Here is a 7,506-nt window from a genome sequence, read left to right on the forward strand (position 1 = left end):
AGAAGCAGCCTCCCCACCACTGCCCCTGCCCAGCCCGGGGCTCCCAGCACCCCAGGATGGCGCATGCTTGGGAAGCCCGGCACACACTTCCAGGTAGTGCAGTCAACAACTCACTGCCATCCCACTTTCCACCTTCATGGACCAAATAGCATGCTGTCTCTGGGTGGTGGGCAAGAGGAGGAAGGAGAGAAGGCCGCTGCTCTGGGAGGGGCCTTCCCTGGAGCCCGTGCTGACCTGCACCCCACCCCATCCCACCCAAGCACATCAATCTCTCTCTATGTAGGCTTCCTTGCTCCTGGCTCCTTCCTGTTGAGCTGCTGCCAAACTGTGTTGCTGTCTGTTTCCTTAAATAGACCAGCTCTGTGCGGTGACAGCTGAGTTGGTGTGAAAAGCAGCAGGTGACAAAGAGGCCCCAGAAAGATGGGATCTTATCAAAGCCAACCTGAACAGGTGAGTTTCGGGCTGGCCCAGAGGGAGCTGGCTGCACCACCAGGGAGGAGCCACTCTGGGTCACTGAGGAAATGGCTGGGTGGCAGGGAGTGGTGGTGGGGATCCCAAAGAGACCTGAGGAGGGGGAAAGGCCAGAGGAGGACACATGGATGCAGCTTCTTTCCCATGGCAGCCTCATCCAAGGCAGCCTCTGGGACACAGGGATGTTAACCTGAGTCAGGGCTTTCACCCTCATTACTGACCTCCCTTTGGGTGTCTGCTCCATCCTAGGTGTTCATGGCAGACAAGCCTATTAGGATCTTCACAGGTGACAGTTTGCATAAAGAGAACATAAACAGGCTTCTGGGAGGACAACAACCCACACAAATGGCACTAAATCTACCTTCACTGGAGATGGCTTCTGGAATTCAGCCATTCACTAGCAGAATGGCTCCAGTCAGAGTATATTTACGTCACTGGGCCTTGATTTCCACATCTGTGTAATGGGTATAATACTCAAGCCCACCTCCAAGAGTAGAGGAGAGAGTGAGCAATGTATATTTTCTACTGTGTCTGGATGCAGCTGCTTTGGGAATGTTAGAGATATCGTATCTGTGGGGGAGGTCTCCAAAGAGGTGTCTGTGTCCTGAGGGGTGAGCTGGAGTTCAGTAGGCAACGCTGCACCTGGCTGTCTGCACAGAGGCCACCTGAGAAGTAAGGAACCATGAGGACTGGGCCTGCAGTGTGGAATTCAAAGAGAAGCCTTTCCCTCAGTTTTACTGCCTGCCAGAGGCAGTGGGTAAACACTGCAGGGCTCTCGTTCCCTCTTCCTCTGTGGATAAACTGATGCCCTGAGGTTGAGGCACTTGGCCAGTGTCCCCCAGTGGAAAGCTGAGGAAGATGCCTGGATTCACCGCCAGAAGAGGGCTGCCCACAGAGAGAGCAACACTGCGGGAAAGCAGGAACGTGGTAGCCTGGTCCCAATCCTTCCCGGGGTCATTGCCAACCAAGTACCTGACACAGGAAGAGGATGAGTAGAGGGAGCCACAGAGCCTACGAACAAGATGGCGCTTGGCTCCGAGGGATGCTCACTTAAGTAGGGGACCCTCTAGCTCTGACCCCCTGAGGCCTGCCGCTGTGGTCCATGCCCCTCAGCACCGCCATTGTTCCCATGGTGGGACCTTCAAGGAGGAGCTGGGAGAGGCTGGTGAAAGCCGGATGGGACCTGTGTGGCGATAGTGGGTCAGAGTGCCTCGCTTCTCTGGCTCCTCAGCAGCTGAGAAAGTACAGAAACTGAGAGTTAAACAGGCCTTGGGTACTGAAAGAAAGAGGACTGTGTCACCCTATGGAGTAGGCAGGACCCATCCATGCAGCTGGCCTCCCGCAGTGACCTGCTGAGATCTCACAGCTGCAGGCAAGCACACATCCTGCAAATGCCGGCTGGGCAGGAAGTCACGCAAAGACAGCGCAGTTGAGCAATCAGAGCCCCGCCTGACTCCGGCACCTGATTCCCTGTTCTAGCAGCCTTCTCCTCAGGCCAGGAATGAAGCTGAGTCCACAGCCAGGGGGACCCGGTGGGGGGCAGGAATAAGGATGCTCTCTGCTGTATCATAGGCAGCCTGGGTTGGGCTTGAAAGCATGAGTCCTGGGGTTCAGATCCCAGCTCGCTCACTGAGCAGCTGTGGGGTTTGTGCACCTTACAAACCTCTCTGTGCTAAAGTTGTCTCATGCATAAAAGTGACAGTGACAATGGTAAAGGTTGCTATGAGAAAAACAAGATAACACAGACTCCAAAGGTGGGTGACCAGCAGGGTCCTTTGGCTAACAGCTGTGCACTCTGGTCAGCCTTGTTTCACCAGACTGGAGTTGTGTCCCCCAGTCACACTGGGGCACCAGAAAGAGGATGCTATACTTTGGCTTTAAGGGTCTGCTCTGCTTCCTGGACCTATAGGCAGGAAGAGGACAAAAAGTTGCCTCCAGGAACCCCCAGGGCAGGGGAACAAGTTTGCAACCCTCTGAGGTACTAATTTGTGTTAATGCAAACAGTTGCTTGTTTGAGCCACTCCCCAGCCAGACCTTGAGCTGGGATGAGGGTGTCCTTCTGCTTCTGTGGCTTCCTTGCAGCGTGGAGATGAAAAAGGGAGGTGATGGGATCCAGAGACAGAGCAGGAAGATTCAGAAAGCTTGCTCTGATGACCAGTGTTACTAGGAGAAACTCAGCGCTGAATCCTCTCAACCTCATTCACAGTGGAGCGGCCTCTCCAGAATGAGTGTGTGTGTGTCTTCATGTGTGTGTGCCAATGACACTTCCACATTCAATTTCTCTTTTTCACAGGAACCTGCACCAGAACCACAAAGTCATGTAAGTGGTGTGTGGGTGGTGGCCAGAGATTTCATTTGCTATGGCAGAGTGGGTGGTCAGTGGCAGCTGTGGTAATTCGCAGACTTCTGTGATTAAATAGGGTCCTTTAACAAGATGAAATTTAAAAAATACTCCTGAAAATTAGAATTATTTTGGAAGGAGCTTTCAACATTGAAATGTTCTCTTGAGGGTGAGCTTATTCTATGACCTTCGCTTGTCATCCCAGTCAGGAGGGTGGCATTAGTGTCCCAACAGGTGGAAGGGACCCAGAACACAGAGGGTGAGGTGAGCTGTCCAACAACACAACTGCATGCACAAGGAGCTGGTCCAGGAGCTAACCCTGTGGGGTGAGGAAATAGCTCCTTGGCTTTGCATGGTGGGAGGCCAAGCAGGTCCCATTGATCTGTGCTAAGCTCCCTCACTGACCTGCACACTTCTAATTCCATGGTAGCCATGGTCATCCAAGTTTAAAACAATATGAACTGCACTGCATTGTCTTATAACTCTGTGGGGCAGAAACTGAAAGGCCCACATTGAAAAGCTGAGGTTTAGTTTAGTGTTTAGAGGCCGCTAGAACACTGTGGATTTGAGCCTCTGTACTGCAGAGAAAATAAATGAAAGACATGGTCAGCTCATTTTCTTCCAGAGGCTCCAGGGAGATGCATCTCTGTTTCCCTTACAGATTCTTGAGGGCCTACATGCATTAGCTCAGGCTCCTCCCTCTGTCTCCATTAGCCAGGTGCTTCTTAGCCCCGGGTGAAGTTCAGTGGTAAACACTGGTTGAGTACTCGGTCTGGAACACAACACAGGGTTCAAGTGAAAGATAAAAACCAACATCTTCTTGCCTGAGTTTTCACATCCTCTCCTTTGACCCTGTGCATCCCACTTGTCTTATACAAGGTGACCACAAAGGACCACAAAGTACTCACCTGGGCCTCAGTGTGGGGTCCACATTGCCAGCCTCAGAGTTTAATTTAGTTGCATCTGCAGACCGTTTTCCTGTCAAGGTCACATTGATAGCTTCCAGGAGTGGGATGGGAGTGTGGTTGTTTCTGACCTTGGGGGGCTGGGACAAGGATGTCATTGTGGTTCCAGTGGCTTCCTTGAAACAGAAAGTTAGGAAAGCCAGGAGATAGGATCCAGGGACAGAGCAGGAAGATCCAGAAAGACTCTTATAACAACCGAGGTCACCAGGAGATACTGAGGGCTGAACCCTCTCAACCTTACGCATGCTGGGGCAAATCCTCCAGAATGGGCATGTATGTGTGCACATATGTGTGCGTCCATAATAATCTGAATTTAAATATGTGGGTCACTTTTCCACAGGATGCTGGACCAGAACCCAAAACTCAGGTAAGTGGTATGTGGGTGTTGGCCGTAGATTTCATTTGCTAAGAGAGGTTGGTGGTGAGTGGCAGCTGGTGGTGATCCTCTGACTTCTGTAATTAAAAAGAGTGTTTTATCAATCTGAAATATGAAAAGTAGACATGAAAATTAGAATAATTTTAAAGGCACTTTCAACAGTAAATGGTCCCTTGAGAGTGAGCCAATTATATGGCCTCCGCTTATCCCCACAGTTAGAGGCTTTTTTAGCAAGAAGAATGTATGGCTGTAATTTATCACCAAGTAGAAGGGGGCCCAGAGCATCGATAGATGAGGGGACTCATTCAAAACCACAACTTCTGGCACAGGCAGCTTTCCAGGGAGCCAATCCTGTGCAGCCAGGAAACAGCTCCATGACTTGTTTTTTCAGTTGACACATTTATTTTCTATTTAATAGATCATCATCAACTTCCCCCTCTCTACCACTGGAGTTTCATCTTGCTTCCATGCTGAGTAATGCAGAGTGATCAGGCCGACTAGAATAAGCTACTTGAAGTAAGGCTTCCTTTCCTTTAGCACTCAGTTACAGACGCGTTCTAGAATGCACAGTGTGTTAGTCATCAGGAGACTTAAGAGGCAACTTGAAGGATGTAGTCAAGCCCAGGCTGCAGTAAACATTGACTGAGATGTAGCAGAACTCCCTAAGGGCCCCCGGTGCTGCACCCTTTGGCCACTAGCTGAGTCTTGATGTGGAGAAACTTTTAGCTAATGCCAAGGGAGACAAAGCGGGTCCCACTTTTTTCCACTAAGCTCTATCACTGACGTTGACACCTCTAGATTCCACAGCGGCCTTGGTCATCCAAGGCTAAAGTAATATGAACTGCAGTTCATACTATTTCTATCTCTGTGGGTAAGAGATCTGAAAACCATGTGTTAAAGCCTAAGGGGTAGCTCGGTGGTTATGGGTGTCCAGAAGACTGTGGATCTGAACTTCTGCACAGCAGAGAAATTAAATGAAGTTTAATTTCAGTCAGTTTATTTTCTTCCAGAGGCTGCAAGAGTCTTCTCTGTTTCCTTTGCAGCTTCTTGAAGGCTGCATGCATTGGCTCAGGCTCATCCTTGTCTCCATAGCCAGGAGCATCTTGGGCTCAGGAGTGAAGTTCAGTGGTGAACACTGGTGGAGTACTCTGCCTGGAACACAGCACAGGATACAAGTGAAAGATAGCATCTTCTTGTTCCTTTGTGACATTTATTCCTATAACCCTGTGTTTCCCACCTGGCCCATACCAAGGCTGCTGTGATCACAAAGGACACACCTGATCCTCAGTGTGTGGACCATGTTGCCAGAATCAGAGTCTTAATTTAGTCCCATGGGCAGACTCATTTCCTTTAAGGCCACAGTCCTAGGATCCAGGGATGGGATGGGAATGTGGTTGTTTGTGACCTCAGGCAGCTGGGACAAGGGTGTCATTCTGCCTTCAGTAGCTTCCTTGCAGCATGGAGCTGTGAAAGGGCAGTGATGGGATCCAGAGACAGAGCAGGGAGATCCAGAATGGTTGCTGTGGCAACCAAGTTAGCTAGAAGATACCCAAGATTACTTAACTCTCTCAACTTCATTCATGTTGGAGTGGCCCCTCCAGAATGAGTGTGTGTGTGTGTGTGTGTGTGTGGGTGTTTGTGTGTGTATGTGTGTGTGTGTGAGTGTGTGTGTGTCAGTGACCCTCCCACATTTGTTTGTCTCTTTTACACAGGATTCTGAAGCACAACACAAAGTTCATGTAAATGGTGTGTGGGGGCTTTGGTTTGCTATGACAGGTGGGTGGTAAGTGACACCTGCTGGTGATGTTCTGATTTCTAAATTAAAATGGGTCCTTTATGAAGTAGAATTTATAAAATACTCTTGAAAATTAGAATAAATTTGAAAGGAGCTTTCAACTTTGAAATGGTCCCTTGAATGTGAGCCAATTATGGAGCCTTCACTTGTCCTCGTACTCAGAGGTTTTTAAACAAGTAGGACGTGTAGTCCTAATGTCCCCCCAAGTGGTACAGAGCCCATGACACAGGCAGGTGAGGGGACTTCTCCAACATCACAGCCCCTGGCACAAGCAGCTGTCCAGGGAGCCAATCCGGTGGGGCCAGCACATTAGTGCCATGGTTTTACACGGGGAAATCAAAGCTGTTCCCCGATTTGTTTCCACTAAACTCCCTCACTGGCTGTCACACCTCTAGATTCCAAGGTAGCCTTGGTCATTCAAGCTTAAAATATAAACTGCACTCTACTGTCTCATAGCTCTGTGAGTGCGTGTGCGTGTGTGCCCATAATACGCTATAACACATTAAGATTACTGGTCTCTTTTCCACAGGATCCTGAAGCAGAACCTAAATCTTACGTGAGTATTGTGTGGTTTGTGGCTGGAGATTTCATTTGCTGTGGTGGGGTAGGTGGTTAGTGGCAGCTGGTCGGGATCCTCTGATTTGCAGAATTGAAAAGGGTCCTTTATCAAGCTGAAATTTAAAAAATTCTCATGAAAATTAGAGTGATTTGAAAGGAGCTTTGTACTTTCAAATGATTCCCTGATTGTGATCTAATTCTATGACCTTTGCTTATCACCCTGGAATACTTTAGTGTCTGTCCCAAGGTCCTTCCATAACAGTGAAGGCCACCTGCTTTGGAAACACTGGAAAGTTGTCATTTGACCATGTCCATGTCCATTCAAGGGACATTCAGTATATTCACACTGTTGTCCCCCATTTTCACTAATCACCCTCAAAACCTTTCTCACCTTCCCTAAATGAAGTGCTGGATCTGTTAACATTTTCCTGTCTCTTTCTTGGGAAATACAACTTTTTTCTTCTGACTTATGAATTAACAACTTTTTAAAGGATTATTTTTAGTGACACGGTTATTGTGTATATTTCCTGGTTATCTTCTAGGCAAAAGAAATGACACTTGTTTTCAACTCTTAGTGATTCAAAATGCCTTTTGTGAGGCTGTAGCCCAGTGTGACCCTGCTGTGAAGCTGGGCAGAATCAGGGAGCTACAGCTCCAGCCACCAAGTTGTCATGGGAAATGACTAGGACTCCTGCTGTGCCCATAGGCAGGCCAGGCTCCCTGGTCACATTTTCAATTTTATAGCATTTTCACCTTATGATGAGTGTCTCTGGTGTAACTCCATTGTATTTGGAAACCACTCTTGCTTTTATAAACTTTCCCAGCTCTAATCCTTCAAACTGAAGCTCTTAGAGGGGATTTCTAATGCCACCGATTGAATCTGGGAAAAGGAGCCAAGGTCTCTGAGCTTCTCACAGAGTCTGCTTGGAACAGGAGTGGATTGGCGAGGGCGTCTCAGTGATGATGCAGTGTCTGACGTTTCTCTCCTCCTTTGGACAGA

The 7,506-nt window shown here is 48.7% G+C and overlaps 1 long non-coding RNA gene across 1 annotated transcript; it reads left to right on the top strand.

Moving 5' to 3' along the window:
- The first annotated feature begins 318 nt into the window (after window positions 1-318).
- On the top strand, window positions 319-5,915 carry LOC106027648 (uncharacterized). Its single transcript, XR_001201211.2, has 3 exons — window positions 319-450; window positions 2,765-2,791; window positions 5,866-5,915. It is a non-coding gene; the product is annotated as an uncharacterized LOC106027648 (long non-coding RNA).
- The last annotated feature ends 1,591 nt before the right edge of the window (window positions 5,916-7,506 follow it).

Source organism: Cavia porcellus, unplaced genomic scaffold, assembly GCF_034190915.1.
Source record: "Cavia porcellus strain 051 isolate PalLab524CR breed Dunkin Hartley unplaced genomic scaffold, mCavPor4.1 scaffold_6, whole genome shotgun sequence".
NCBI lineage: Eukaryota > Metazoa > Chordata > Mammalia > Rodentia > Caviidae > Cavia > Cavia porcellus.